This window comes from Equus asinus, chromosome 3 (genome assembly GCF_041296235.1).
Source record: "Equus asinus isolate D_3611 breed Donkey chromosome 3, EquAss-T2T_v2, whole genome shotgun sequence".
Taxonomy (NCBI): Eukaryota; Metazoa; Chordata; class Mammalia; order Perissodactyla; family Equidae; genus Equus; species Equus asinus.
Genome location: NC_091792.1, coordinates 35,308,279 through 35,324,409, shown reverse-complemented (window position 1 = coordinate 35,324,409; position 16,131 = coordinate 35,308,279). Strand labels below are relative to the sequence as shown.

The 16,131-nt window shown below is 38.1% G+C and overlaps 1 long non-coding RNA gene across 1 annotated transcript; it reads left to right on the top strand.

Moving 5' to 3' along the window:
* The first annotated feature begins 450 nt into the window (after nucleotides 1–450).
* On the top strand, nucleotides 451–15,734 carry LOC139044784 (uncharacterized). The gene is made up of 3 exons (XR_011501948.1): nucleotides 451–543; nucleotides 2,325–2,501; nucleotides 15,597–15,734. It is a non-coding gene; the product is annotated as an uncharacterized lncRNA (long non-coding RNA).
* The last annotated feature ends 397 nt before the right edge of the window (nucleotides 15,735–16,131 follow it).

Sequence of the window (16,131 nt, the reverse complement as noted above, 5' to 3'; positions counted from 1 at the left end):
AGCCTATCTGTCAAGCTATTTTACTGTAAGAAATGGTGTCTATTCCACGAAATGCTCTCTCTAAAGAAATAGCACTGTTTTTAATGAAAGAGAGGGAAAGATGAGCTGGCTAATTTATTCTATTCCAAATGCTTTGTAACAAAAGTTGAAATGAATGAGCATGATTGAGTTTGTAGGCCTGCTCTGCAGATATGAAAAACTGCTGGAAACCATTGACTATGGAATGGATTTAATTTACTGCATGGATCTCAGCCCATGATATGCCTGCTTTTTTTAACTTTCATAAAAGAAAGAAAGACAGAGAGCAAGAGCTTTCGGAATGGCTATAGTTAGAAAGAACCAGTGCTTGAAGCTCTAAGATCGTTATTTACATTAGACAATGGAGTATTGTTCTGGAGGAGAGCAAGAGGGGGAGGACGGCACTGTGGGAGTTTGGAGAGTTAGAAAGGCAGACTCATTAGCAAGAACTCAAATGGATTACACCCCATCAAATGGCTTCCTCCGTTGGCAGGAGGGCTTGGAGATGCCATGCGACAACCAAAGGTAGGACTTGGTGTGATGAGTAGGGAGGTCATGAGAATACAGTTACACTCTCTACACTGAGAATATCATCCCTAGATTTTCTCTGTGTGACTTAAATATCAAGATGTTTGATATTGACTGGACTAAAGAATGGTAAACGTTGCTCATTCTCTTATCTTTTCTACTCCAACACTGATAGTTCATTAAATGAATATAAAGATTTAAATGTCCCAAAGTGCCACTACACAGGTACAGGTGGAGGACAACCTTCAAGACACCTATTCTTTGTGCCTCAGTTTTCACATTTTGCTTGAACTGCACGGCACTGCGCTGCTGAGAACTGTAACCCCAGCCTTCCTGCAAAGTACTGGACTCGGGCATCCTGGATGATTTATAGCAACATTTACTCATCAGGCTTCTGTAAATACAAAGAAGAAGACAGCAGTCCCTGCTCCCTCCCGTAGAGAGTTCAGAATTGTTATTCACGTCTCATTATCACGCCCTTAATCTTCCTTTTTTTTAAGGTGTTATTGAAACCATCTGGACTGCTTTGAAGTCAGTTTATTTTACTAAATTAAACTTTCTCAGATTGTGCCCTTTTTCTTTACGCTATGCCATGTAACATTTGATTAACTCTGGCACAAGTACACCTGTGTTTATAAATCTGACAATTTAGTTTGTAGATGAAGGAAGCCGGAGTCAGAAATTTGTGCCAAATTAATCTCTTGGTAGGTTCCAGGTTCTTTTTTCTCTTATTGATATGATTTTAGATTAAACGTTTCCCTGTGTGGATAAACATCTGGCTTTAAGCACTAGCTTATTTAAAGAGACAGTATAGTGATAAAAACATAGTACTTAGAGTCAGAGACAACCAGCTTCAACTATTAGGTCCACATCTTACCGTGTCCTTATGAAAACTACTCTCTCTCTCTGGGCCCCAGAAGCTTCAATTGTAAAATGGTGATTGTGGCAGACAGCCAAGATGGCTCCAATGATGCTTGTCTCCTGGAATTCACGCTCGTGTGTAGTGTCCTTCCATGTCGAATAGAGTTGACTTGTGTAATCAATAGGATACTGAGGAAATAATGGTATGTGACTTCTGAGGCTAGGTAGTCAAAGACATTGTGGCTTCTGCCTTGCCCTTTCTCTTGGATTGCTCAGTCTAGGGGAAGCCAGGGGCCATGTTGTGAGGATCGTCAAGCAGTGTGAGGAAAGGCCCACATGGCAGGAGCTGAGGTTTCCTGCCAACAACCAGCATCATATGAGTGAGCCATCTTGGAAGCCCATCCTTCAGCCCCAGTGAAGCCTTCAGATGTTTGCAACTCTGGCTGATGTCTTGAGTGCAACCTCATGAGAGATCCTGAGCTGGAAATACCCAGTCAACCTGTTTCCAAATTCCTGACTTAGGAACTGAGTGCGATAATAAATGTTTGTTGTTTTGAGCTGCTGAGTTTGGGATAATTTGCTATACAGCAATAGATAACTGATATAATTATAATGATAGTACTCCCTCGTAGGATTGGTGGGAGGATTCAATATGACAATGTAAGGGCTTTGCACATAGCCTGGTACATAGTGTTATTCAGAAAGATGAGAGCATTAGTTATGGACAGAACTTGATACTAGAGGACCCATTGTCCTCTCCAGCACTTGTGCTCCAAATGCTTTATAGGGGCTCTGTGTTTAGTTGATGAATAATTCCACATTTACAGCAGTCTCCTGAGTGAATGGTTAATGGAGTGGTGTGTCTGATACTTCTTATGTCTTACCTCACAAGCTCTTATCACACTTTTTAATTTCAGGCTTGCTGTTGCTACCAGCTGCAGGGCAGTCTTAGCCTGATGGCACCTGCCTCAGCCGCACAGGTGCCTCTTGCTCAATCCTAGTGCTGCCTTGTGGCACACCCACGTGGACCCTTTCAGCAATTTGGATGCATGTGTGAACCTGGACCCATTGGACTTGGGAATGGGAGGTGGTGGGTAAGTACTCCCCTATTCCACCCCTTGGCTGGATGATGCTAAGGCACTTTCTACATGGCTCCTCGGAGCTGTCCCATGTGGGATGGAGATCTGCTGCCCACAGTGGAGATCTACTCAATAGTGCAGCTTCAGACTGGCTTTCTCTCCTTCGTCTCTCTCCTCCCAGTCTCTTACTCCTGTTCCTTGGGCTCACTGCCTAAAATAAATTACCAGCTTGCCAGCGCTGCATGTCTCTGGCTCTGCTCCTTGGAGATAACCTTAGGCTGAGACAGATGGCTCTAATAAGAGTTGGCTGAGTGTTGTTTCTTTGGTGTGTGTTCATGAAACCATTACTGTGATACCTGCTTTACCCCCTTTTATAGTTTTCCTCTCTTCTGAGGACAAGGTCTCAGACCTCACATGGTGGCAGAGCACAAACAAGTGCTGCCCACACTTTCAGTTTCCTCTCCCAATTTGCTGCCCCATCTGTTCTCTACCTTGGCCTTATTGGGCTCTGTTCAATTCGTTTTACTTGACAGTCTCTCTGTTGCCTCTGAACCAAGAGCCTGCTGTTTCCTCTTACTTTGCTTGGCCAATTGTCACTTATCATTCAGATCTCAGCCTGAATACCACGTCCCCAGGAAGGCCTTGAAGATGTCGCTTTAAATATCCCCATATCAATCTGAACTTCTCTTTTCTTAATACCTCTTGCATGTATAAGTATTTTCTTAATGTTTACGTTTCTTTCTTGAGTGTAAACTCTATGAGGGCAGGGACTACGACTATCTTGTTCTCTATTGCTTAATGTTTGGCTTAGAGAACAATTTAATAAATTGAATGAAAGAAGAAATTTACCTAGGCAAAATCCACTTGGCTGATGATTTTCTGTTTCTTTTTTTTTATATTCCTTAATCTATCCTTTTAAAACAGGAATCACATCTAAAAGGGCCTCCTCAAGCTGCTGAAACAAGGCATTACCTTAATAACACAAATGACAAATTTGTTGGTAGTAAAAGGATTTACTTTTACATTTATTTACTTTTCATCACTTTACAAAAGACAGTATCATGGGCTCACGTTGACTGACAAGGTCCTCCAGTACTTTAGAATCTAATTCAGTTTACAAAATTTGATTGACAGACAGCTTTTAGAGATTTATTGGGTAGAGTCCACCTCTGCTTAAGTAAAACTTATGGTTTCAATTCATGGAATCTAAGCTCTACTTCAATAGAAAAGACTTTTTGCTTTCAATATGTGTAGAAAGAGCTCTCTACTGATGAGTTGTTAGGAAACAGATGTGCCCATCCCAGGAAATCTAGTCATTTCATAGACAGCAACACTATTAAGATGTCAGAGGGTTACATCAGGATTCTGCTTATATCTTTAAGGATAGAGAGTCTTTTATGAATGAGATCATGCTTCAAAATATATTACAGTCTAGGACCATCTTGTATTAGTTGGCATCAGATGGTCTAAATTTGTAAACTAATACTCAAAATCTGGAATTATATCATGCTAGAGGTAAGAAACCTCTAAATAATGCTGTATTTTGAATAAGAGTCATTGGTGAATACGTTTGCACAATGGACATCACCTCTTGGTAGATCAATAACGCACAAAGATAATTCCCTTGGTATTTTACAAAGGAGTGTGTATAAGTTTATCATGTCTTTCGTAATTTTAAAGATCATACACTGTATGTGTCAAGGAACCATCTGTTCACTCAACAGACGTTTATTGAAGGCCTACTAAGTTTCAGACGCATTAGATATAGCAAAAACAAAATATATCTTAGCATATTCTCTTCAAAAACAAATTTTGCCATGGTAAAGGGCTTTGCGAAAACTCATGGAAAGGAAACAGTTGACATCATTGGGAATTAGTGTTGGTCAGGCTACAGGAAATTGTCAACAGATCTCCCACAGTGTTTTCTGAAGAACTAGGATCTTCCAACGAGGAAGCTGTGTCATGTATTTCATCTAGATCCAGCTGTTAGAGCAGCTTATTTCAAGGCTAGAAATGTTTTTTTTTTTTCTCTAAGGAAATTGAGGTACCATTGAACTTAGCTAACTGAACTCACTTCTCACTCAGCCACACAGGTTCCCTCTGGAGCGGCTGATCCCTCTTTCTTCTCCCTGAGTCTCTGGAGAGATTCAGCTACATATAGTGAATTGTTGCTAACGACCAGAGAATAATCATGTACAGAGAAGACAAAGGCTACAGGCAGTTCTAGAAATTAAGGACAAACCACATTTTAATCCAGATTTGATAAGGCAAAATACATTAAAAAATTAATTTCTAGGACAAAATGGAAGGGATCTCGAACGTGCACTCTTGATCAGCAGTTCTCAAGCTTGGGTGGGCATCTGAATCACCTGTGAAATGAAAATTACAGAGGCTTCAACTTAACTGCAGCAATTCTGATGCATACTGAAGTTTGAGAACCGCTCACCCAGATATTAAAATCCATTTGGTGATGACTCCCTACCATACTGTCTCAAAGATTCCCAAAGTCATTGGTTGAAACAGCAACTTTCTGTGGTGCCTGAAGTGGAATCTTTTTATTTCTAAAAGGCTGTATAACAAATAAAAGCAAAAATAATCACAAAGTTACAGCATTGTAAATTTTTGCTCCTTAGTAGATTATGTTAACTAAGGAGGTTGTATATGACTATGGGTGCTGTGGTTCAATCTTAGATCAAAGATTCCTTTGATTAATTGAGAAACGCTACAGAGTATTTTCATTTGTTGTTATCTAACACAGCAATTAGGTGCTGAGTTTGGACTCTCAAATCATTGTCTATGGAACTAGGGATCTTTAAACCTTAAAAGAGTTTTTATTTAAAATCTCTATCAATAGTATATGGAATCAAGTAGCCATTGGGGGGCAGGGACTGATTAACACTGTTAATCAATTAACAGTAAGTCAATAAACAGTGTTGATTATCAACTAACAATTAACGTAACTGAATTGTGTTAATGGGACTGCTACTGCTATTGGGTAAAGCCAATGATTGAATGGCTTAAATACAAAGAAAGTCTAGTGGGTTTTGTTTTCTCTCTTTTCAGTGTTACTCAATTTAATGTATTTATCAACTAAAAAACAAATACCTTTAAAAATACTAAATTACATAAATCCTTGATTAGCCACATTTGCAAAGATTTCTTTCTGAAAGATAGTGGGAGCAATTTTTCCTCTGATACTTTCTCCCAACATTCTGAACTTGCTGTATAAATTGTATATATTGCAGCACATCTTTTTTTTGTTAAAATTATTTGAGTTTTTCTTTACAAAAGGTAGTGGAAATTTACCAGAGTAAATCATAAATCATTGTTGCAGTCGACTACAACAAACTTGAATTGCACAACAAAATGCACACACAATTAAAGAAAATAAAATTTGGCAGGTCTAGTTATTAAGTAAAGTTTGGCCCCGAGGAAAAATGAAAAGTAATTTATGAGTTGAGTTGTATATGGTGTAATAGAATAAGGCTTTGAAGTACTAACAGAATTTAGAAATTCTCACAGTCTTTGTCTAAAGCAAAAAATCTCTCTCTTTTGCAGTGTTTTCTTGAATTAGAAGCCTGTGTTTACCAGCTGCTATAAATCCCTTTTTCCTTTTTTATAGTGTTTGACACTATGATACCTTAAAGTGGGTGTTGCTTATCTTGTGGGTGGTGGTGAACGTTGGTGAATCTGGGAATGAATTACAGCCATTTAACAACTGTTTGCAAAGGTTCCAGGGTTCTGGGGAAGGAGCGGAAGTATTAATTTAAAAATAGTTCCCAAACCAAAAAGAAGAGGGAAGAAAAAAGCAATTTATTGCTTAATCTGTTTGGATTACCTCTAAGGAGATGAGTAATGAATGAAATTCAGGATCAGCACACAGGAAAGCTCTCAAGAGACCGTCTAGACTCCAGGCCATCTTCCTCTCTCACAGAACTCCTCCTGAAACCTTTTAGAGAGAAAATTCTCTGCCCTTTTCTTAAACACTTTAAAGGAAAGGGAATTAAGAAACTGAATAATCAGCGCACTGTCTAATAAACTTCATCATCAAAATTGTTTTCTTTGAAATTTTTTTTAACTTCTCTGATTGCAATTTGTATTTTCTTAGGACCTATAGACTCAGTCATTTTACATCTTGGATTTATAGTTTATTTTCCTATTTAAAAAAATTGGGTCAAATTTATTTTTAATTCTAAAACACTTTGCAAAATCACTATACTTTGCCTTAAAATTTCAAGTCTTATGTTAACTTAGCCATGGTATTTCTTTAAGTCATCAAGAAACACATCTCTATTGTCATTGATACTTTTTTTTCTGGTGAGGAAGATTCACCCTGAGCTAACAACTGTTGCCAATCCTCCTCTTTTTTTTTTATGCTTGAGGAAGATTAGCCCTGAGCTAACATCTGTGCCAATCTTCTTCTACTTTACATGTGGGTTGCCTCCACAGCATGGCTGATAAGTGGAGTAGGTCTGCACCCAACATCTGAACCTGCAAATCCTGGGCCATGGAGGGTGCGGAACTTTAACCACTTGGCCACGGGGCCGGCCCTCTATTGTCACTGATACATTTTAAACTATTACTGGGAAAAGTTTTCCAGTAACATTTTTTATGTCATCCGTATATCTTTCAGAGTAATTATGAAAGTTTAATCATAAAATTCAGCTAAGATGGTCCTGTGAAGGTAGGATGAATCCTCTGTGTAGCTCTCCAACTCCAGTGTTACATACAGGAAGAAAAAATAGTTCTAAACGAGAAATCTGCTGGGCTGTCCCCATGGACTGGTGGTTAAGCTCAGCACGCTCTGCTTTGGCGGCCCGAATTTGCTTCCTGAGCATTGACCTACGCCACTCGTTGGCAGCCATGCTGTGGCAGTGACCCACAGACAAAATAGAGAAAGACTGGAACAGACATTAGTCCAGTGTGAATATTCCTCAAGCAAAATGAGGAAGACTGGCAACAGATGTTAGCTCAGGGCGAATCTTCCTCAGCAAAAAAAATAGAAATTTGTTTATGCAACTCCTATAAAGAATATAAATGAGTATATTGCACACTCTGGTGAGCAATTTCAAAAATTTCCTTATTGAGGGGCCAGCATAGTGGCGCAGTGGTTAAGTTTGCACGTTCTGCTTTGGGGGCCTGGGGTTTGCTGGTTCGGATCCTGGGTGCAGACCTATGCACCACTTGTCAAGCTGTGGCAGGTGTCCCACATCTAAAACAGAGGAAGATGGGCACTGACATTAGCTCAGTGCCCATCTTCCTGAGCAAAAAGTGGAGGATTGGTGGCAGATGTTAGCCCAGGGCTAATTGTCCTCAAAAAAAATTTTTTTTCTTATTGATGTACTGGGATTGAAAACAAAATACATTTCCTTTTCCTTACAACTCCCACATCGCAGGGCACGGCTCGCTCACCTTATTGCATTTCAGCATGTTAGGACAGCAGAATTTGTCACTGCCACTTGGCCCTTTACCTCAAGCTACTTTGAAAGCCAGTTGTTGCTGTTGTAGAAAATCAGATTTTCCTTGGTGAGCATTTTTGTCTGGCTGTGGAATGGGTGGGACTTCTCCTGGGAACAAATATTTCTTCTAATTTACTTACTGGGAGGCCCATTTTTCTTTACTGCTGTGTCTGGATTGAGGCAGTGTGAGGAATTTCCCTGGCCCCGTATTTGCCTCTATTCTAAAGAGTTGCCTGGTGGCCAGGAGGCTTGTCACTGCTGCTCCTCCTTGCTCTTATTCCATCTCCAAGTATTGCAATTTCTCCCCTTGATGAAAACTTTACATAATTTACACACAAATATTAAAATTGTTTGACAACTTACTACTTAAAATGCTCATCTACTGGGCAATATCTCTGTAAATTTTGGTATATGTTTGTGGAATATTATGCAACCAATAAAGAGTTTATAGTAACTTGGAAAAATGCTTACGTTAATCTATTCAGGTGGAAAAGCAGCGTGCGAAATTGAATATGTGTTATGACCATAGCTAAGTTAAAAAAGAATTCTGCTTCCTTCTAAAAAATTTACACCTAAAAAAACCTGACAGAAAGTTACTAAGTCCTGGATGACAACGAGTGGTAAAACTATTGGCAACTTCCTTTTTTCCATGTTAATTGTTGTTAAATATTTTATAATATGGTATCATTCTAACACCGTAAATAGAAATTCAATACTTTCCCTTTTAAACAAAGCAAACTAATCATTATGAAATTCCCTTTTGCTTTTCCATAACTTGAAATAACAATTCCTCATTCTATAAGTGGTATTGGTAGATGGGAGAAAAAGAGAGGAAAAAAGGTACATAAATAAAAGGAATGTTTTAGTTCACCTAATTTCCTTAGAAGCGTACAGACTAATACATACTTAATGAATAGCTAAATGATTGAAATGATCCAGTAGAAATCTGGTGTGACTTCTTTCTTTAAGTCATTTCACTTTCCAATCTTAGCTCTGACAACAGAAAGTATAGTTTTTAATAAAACCATTTATGAATGTAAATATAGAAAAGCCATTGAAAACCTTAATCTGAAGTGCTCTTTTTCTCTTGTGATCATCAAATTTTAATCTAGGAAAAATTCTTCAGTTCAGAGATGTAGAAATTCCTCCTCAGAGAGCAGAGTGACGCCATAGTGAGCAACAGCGCTGCCTCTAGAATGCACAGCTCCAGATGGTCCCTGAGTGCCCTTCCCCCCATGACTGAGTCTCCCAAAAGTCAAACTAAATTCAGTCTGCTTTGGTCTGGAACGGTTTTAGTTTTGCACTGCTTTTTCATCTGACAACGCAAAGTGTTAGAGCAAAGAATGTGAGAAGAACGGTTTTCCATACGTCTGCTCTGCCAAAACTAACATGAGTTGGCAAGTGAACCCCCAAAGCAATTTAGAAGTCTGCAGTCCTGGGGCAAGGCCCTCTCTCCAACATGAATCACTTGAACTGCGTGCTTGCAGACAATGACCGTGTGCTGTTTGCACCAAGGAATGGGAAGTGATCTTGGGAAAGGATATTTCCAAAAAGGCAAATATCCACGCACAGCTAATGAAGAGACCTTGCGGGAAAGAGCGCCTCATTTAGCAATTGTGCTTCTTTTTCCCCTTCGGACTAAGGAAGGGGATGGGCATGTCGTCAAGCTTCCGTTTTTGTTTGTGTTGTAACACTGCTCTGGGGGCTGTTTACCCAGGCCTTTATTCTTTACCACAGGACAACTATTTTGGCCAGTTGGAAAAAAGTTTGCATTTTCTGTCTCTTTAAAAGATGGAGAATAAGAAGAGTATTTACTGAGAGAAATGTGACATATCTCACATTGCTCTGTGTTTGGCAGTTTCTTGGTAGGCTATTCAGCCTTGGGATTTCTGCAACTGAGGCCAAAACTATATCAATGGTTGTAAAGGCGTATATTTCTCTGTTATGGTCTTAAACAATGCCGTCTGCATTTCTGCCCTCATGGAAGCTTTGTAAATTAAAATAAAGTGCAGTATATATTTCTATATTGCCTTTAAAAACATTTGAAAACTCAAGAACTTACAAAAATGCTTTTCAGATATATTGTATCATGTATTTCTTATAATACCCCTTTCAGAATATGTATCATTATTTGTATTTTAAAGAAGGAAAACTGAATTGCAGCTAAAAATTCACAGTACAGTGTAGTCTTCCCACAGCCTCTGATCTCAAATTCCGTTGTCCTTTTCCCTTATCCCCTATGACTTACGACCCCTCTGCTATAGGGACCCCATTCCATTTACAGAATAAAAATTCATTAAAACTTTTTTTCCAGTTTTATTGAGAAATAATTGACCTACATCACTGTATTAGTTTAAGATGTACAGCATGATGGTTTGATTTACATGTATTGTGAAATAATGACCACAATAGGTTTACCATCCATCATCTCATATAGATACAATGAAAAGAAAAGAAAAATAATTTCCTCTTGTGATGAGAACTCTTAGGATCTGCTCTCTTCACAACTTTTCTGTATATCATACAACAGGATTAACTATAGCCATCATGTTGTACATTCCATCCCTATATATCTTATAACTGGAGGTTTGTCACTAAAACTTTTCCACTTTGTGTAAGAAATCTCTTCTGAAATTGTACTTCATTGCTTGTGTGAGTCTCTATAATCCGCATCTTTCCCGTAAGGGAAGGAGTAATGGAGCAATAATAACTAGAAATTTCTCCTGTGATAGTGTTTTTTGGTAAACTCAGTTCATTTTGCCATGTTTAAAACCTGGAAATACTTATAAAATGGTGGTTGAATTCAAATAATGGTTTTTGTTAGAAATATCTACTTGTTCTGATTCAATTCATTTTTTTAAAGCGTGCATTTATGAGCATAGACTTAGTAACACAGAATTGTGGTATTTTTAACTCAGGTTTTGTATTTGCCTGCTTAGGTAATTTTTTGGCCATCAGAAAGGAGAGCATTAGCACTGAAAGAAAGCTCTGTGCTCATTCATTTATAGTTTTCATAAGACATTCCATGGTTTCCGTTCTTGGTAATGAACTTTAGATTTTGATGGGGTCAGTAATTGCTGGATGTTTCACTGTGATATTGTTCCCCCCTCCACCCCCAACTCTAGGAAACTGGCACAAATGAAAAAATATGATGCTGTTTGTCCGTCTTATACTATACGACTCTTCAACACCATTTTTTTCATGCCTTTGCTAATTCACAAAATATTTATGGAGAACCTACTGTGACACCTGGACACAGAAGAGTGAGTGACTTGCCCAAGATCTCATGGTTAATAAGTGGCATGGTCACAGCTTGAATAAAGTCTATCTGGTTACAAAGCCACACACTTAATTGCTAAGCCATTATGATATGTGCTGTGCATGTGTGCACATATGTGTGTGTGTGAGAGAGAGAAAGAGATATTAAAAGAACACATAGGACATAGTCCTCCCTCTCCCAATCTTTTCAAAGGGCAGCACGTTGGGAATTATGCAGTCTTCTGTATGAGCTCATTGTTATCTGACCATATATCTTCATTATTCCCTAATGCCAAGAAAATATGGCTTGGTAGCATTTCAATGGGGGAAGAGAGATGTGTATAAGTGAGAAGAATCATTCTTTGTGAGAAAAGAGACATTTTCTTATTGACCTTTATTTTCTGAATTTTGACAAGTACTTAGTCTTTAATGTTCAAAAACTTAAAGGATACAATGAGTTAAAAAGAGTTCTTTTAGACTTGAAAAATGTTGGAAACTAATTTCAACAACATAGAGTGATCTTCCCCTCTGCAAAGATATTAGTGCTAAGTATTATGGAAAGGAAGTAATAAAAAGTGTGAACCTACTCTGAGGTATTGCCCTAAATCTGGTCAATTCAGGGCAAAAGAAAGAAGATTGGACCTAAAAAAGTGTGACCCTTAGTCTGATCCACAGATTGGTACTGCTGCTCAAACTGATTGTGAATAGTTTGTGGCTAGATAAATACAAAAATTGAGAGTGTTTGGAAATTTTGGCATAACTGAAAGAAACTTGACAAGGTAATTTTGTCTGTTGAATCTAATGACAAAAACAATAGCGTTTGTATTTTCTTATTTTTTGTTTTTCTTTTTTTCCTCCAGCTTTATTGAGGTATAACTGGCAAATAAAATTGTGTATATTTAAAGTGTACAATGTGATGATTTGACATACATGTACCTTGAAAAATGATTACTATAATTAGATTAATTAACACATCCATTACCTCACGTTATTTTATTTTTTTGGAGTGAGAATGCTTAATATTTACTTTCAGCAAATTTCAAGTATAGAACATAGTATTATTTTTATTTATTTATTTATTTATAAAGATTAGCACCTGAGCTAATATCTGTTACCAATCTTCTTTTTCTTTTTTTCTTTTTCTCCCCAAAGCCCCCCATTACATAGTTGCGTATTATAGTTGTAGGTCCTTCTAGTTGTGGCATGTGGGATGCCGCTTTAGAATGGCTTGATGAGTGGTGCCATGTCTGTGCCCAGGATCCGAACTGGTGAAAGCCTGGGCCACCGAAGCAGACCATGCGAACTTGACCACTCAGCCACGGGGTTGGCCCCAGTATTATTAACTATAGTTGCCATGCTATACATTAGATTCCCCAGAACTTACTCATCTTACAACTTATGGTTTGTACTCTTTGACCAGCATCTCCCAATCTTTCCCACCCCCTAGCCCTGGTAACCACCATTCTACTCCCTCTTTCTATGAGTTTGACTGTCTATTTTAGATTCTACATATTAATGAGATCATGCGATATTTGTCTTCTTCTGTCTGGTTTATTTCACTTAGCATAATGTCCTCTGGGTTCATCCATGTTGCTCCAAATGGCAGGATTTCCTTTTTTCTCATGGCTGAATAATATTACATTGTTTATGTATACACACCACATCTTCTTTATCCCTTCATTTGTCAATGGACACTTAGATTGTTTCCATATCTTGGCTATCGTGGATAATACTGCAATAAACGTGGGTGTTTTAATTTTCTTTTTCTGGTAATTCATCTTTATTTTATTTTATAAAAATATCTGCCTATTTTGGATGAAATTAAAAAAAACAAACTGGTCTTCTACCATAGATAGTTTGAGAACACTACGTTAAACCACAATCAAGTCAGGTTTGTTATTAAAATGAAAAGAATGTATTTTTAAAACACATTGAGTATAAAATACCAATTTAAAATTAAAATTAAAATATTTAATTTAATTAGAAATTAAAATATGTAAATTATAGCCTTAGGTAGTTTTCAACCCTTGGTCAACTAGGTGAGTAGGATCCAAAGGATTTTGGAGATTTGTAATTGCATGGAGGCAATTTTTGCTTAATTCCAAGTGAGAAATTTTGCCAAAAATTTGGGAGAGGGCAAGCCCTACCAACTAGCCTAATAGTCAAATATCTTTGCAAAGATATCGTGAGGCTATCTTTGTTCAGTCTCTCACACAAGGAATTACTGTATAACCATCTATTCATTCATTTATTCAGTGACTACCCAGTACCCAGTAAGTGCCCAGGGCCATTCTCTGTGTATTAGGATATGCTTCAGGAATAATATAAGGGGTTGTCTGCATACAGACAAACACTCTTGGAGATGATTTAAACCTAAAGCCTTTGAGTCCCTTCCGTAACCCCTAAAGAACTCAGGCCCGCTGAGCACATTTACAGAATGTTATGTGACTGGACTTCAACCGTGCTTGCTCTATTTTCCTGGCCCCATTATCTGTCATCCCAGTTTTCTCAGTCCTAATTCTGGAATAGACCCAGAAGATAACAAACGGGTCAAGACAGTGGGAATCCCAGAAGAGTGCAAAAGCTAAAGCTGGGACATAATTGTGGAGGCAGCCTCCACCACAAAACTAATTGGCTTTGGCAAGTGGACCTGTAGGTTGGTGGGTATGAGACCCCTGAGGACACAGTGACCTACAGGAACACCAAGGTCATTTTAACATAAAGATAGCAACGGAGGTGTAACACAGAAATTGAACAATCAAGACCTTATTGCTGAATCAGCCAGTTTGATTCTCTAGTTGGAGGGGGAGAGCAAGACTACAGTGAAATTCCTGCTGGCATCCCGTTTGGTAAAGTGTAACCTCTGACATTCCACTGCGTGATCTTTCAGGAGTTCTAAAGACACAGAATGCCTTTAGAAAGTAACACAATCTTTCCTTTTCATTTTTACTTCCTTTTATTTTATTTCTCTTGATTTAACATTATTAGGTTTGTTGTTATCATAAAAGAGAAAGTTTCCATCATAGATGTCATTCATGTTGCCAGGTTGTAAAATAGTCTGTTTTACTGATGGATGTGCAGATAGCATTGAATGGGGGAGGCCTAATCATTCAATCTCCATCAGCAATTAGGCGGGATTCATAAACAAGAACACATGCTGAGACTGAGGTATTGACTGGAATAGCTAGGTACTTCTTTAGCAAGGTTTACAGAGTCTTGATTTTTCTTCATGTGGTGTGTATGGGAGAAGTTGGGGAGGTCAAGAGAAAATAAGCACAAGTCAAAGGGAGACTTGTAAAATAAACAGCAACATCTGGCAAATGACTTCCTCCCATGTACATAGGAAAGGCTCTTATTCAGGCCAGTGAATGAGAAATGTTTTTCTTGGCAGTGTGTTAGTTTCATGTCCATCAGATCTGGGAATGAGGTTAACTTTTTTTCTCTGGCTGCTGGTGTGGACTCTAAGGCCTGATGCTCATAACAGCAACCATCCATTTGTCCGTTCTTAAGAATCATTAAGTTTACTTTGAAATGTTTTCAAAAGATATTTAACCATTAAAGACCTTATAATTCTTCATAATCTAAACTTTTGTTTATCTTCCTAGTGAACTATATTATTTACATTGGGGAGGTCTAGTATTGTATTTCTCTTTGCTCCATTAACAAAAAGAACATTAAATTCTAAAAATTCACTGTATCACTTCAAACATACCAATATGGTAGAAGCCCTCTGTAATTTCTTGATCCATAACTATTCACATTAAATGATTAATGAGAAATTTATCCTGCAATGACTTATAGTATGTTATTCTTTATCTCATCGCTGGCTTTATAAAAAGTACTTTCAGGCCTCTCTTATCAAAATAGACATATTTTTATTGTTTTCACAGACTACAAAAAGAAAAACAGGCTTCTTATGCATTAAAAAAAGAAACAGAATTTTATAAAATAGAAAACTTTAGAGTCTCTCATCCAAGCCACAGATACAATTCCTTAACTTTCTACAATGCAGAAATGAAGTATTAATAAAGTTATTATTTTCATACGGCATTCACTATTTTTAAGTTAATATAAAGTTAGCAAAACTCTCCAATTCTGTCGTGAGAGTTCTGTAGTTAGCTCCTTCTCCATGCGATGGCGATTGAGAAGTGTTCTCTTTGTTATGGGGAAGAGGATGGGATAGCAGTACGCTCCTCTGGAGGGTGAGTGGGATAGAATTCCGCTCAGTTTCCCATCTCCCAGCTCTTCCTTTCCTCCCTCTTCTCAGCTGCTGCCATTTATGAAAAGCAGATGGAAGCAAAGCGATTTACCTATGGAATAATTATATTTTATGTTATGGGACTGTGGATGCCTCAGTTTGAGGATTTTTATGACAATGCTATTTTTTTTTTAGGTGCAGGCCATTCACATGGTGAAACCATCTGCTTTTCTGAAGCCATGTACTTCTGGGTGCAGGACTCTCAGAAAGGCTCAAGGACTTCAGGTGGGAATCTGTGTCCATGATCTACAAGGGAAAGAGAAAAATCCTGGGATTTCCAAAGGGGGAAGATACCTGAGTAGCAGTTATCCAAATAGAAGGCCTACCAGGAATTAAGCCGTCTGTGGAATATTGCCCAACAATCTTGTATGAGTGAGGAAAAAAGTCACAGACATATACACTTAAATACGCCACTCCCACCCAAAGTTGTCCTAGAAAAAACAGTGTAAGGAAAAATAATTTACGTTCTTGAAAAGATTACAGTGGGATTTAGAGAAGGGAAAGGCTATCTCTACTTAGTGACACAAGGAGTAACTTTTGAGTTAGTGATGATAGTGGATAGTGGTGGTCGTAGACGATGTGGCAGAGTCCCCTGTGGGGAGGTAGTCATGTTCAACAGTTGATTGCTTTTTAAAATGATGAGAGGCCCTGTGCTCCTGGCTCTGTATCT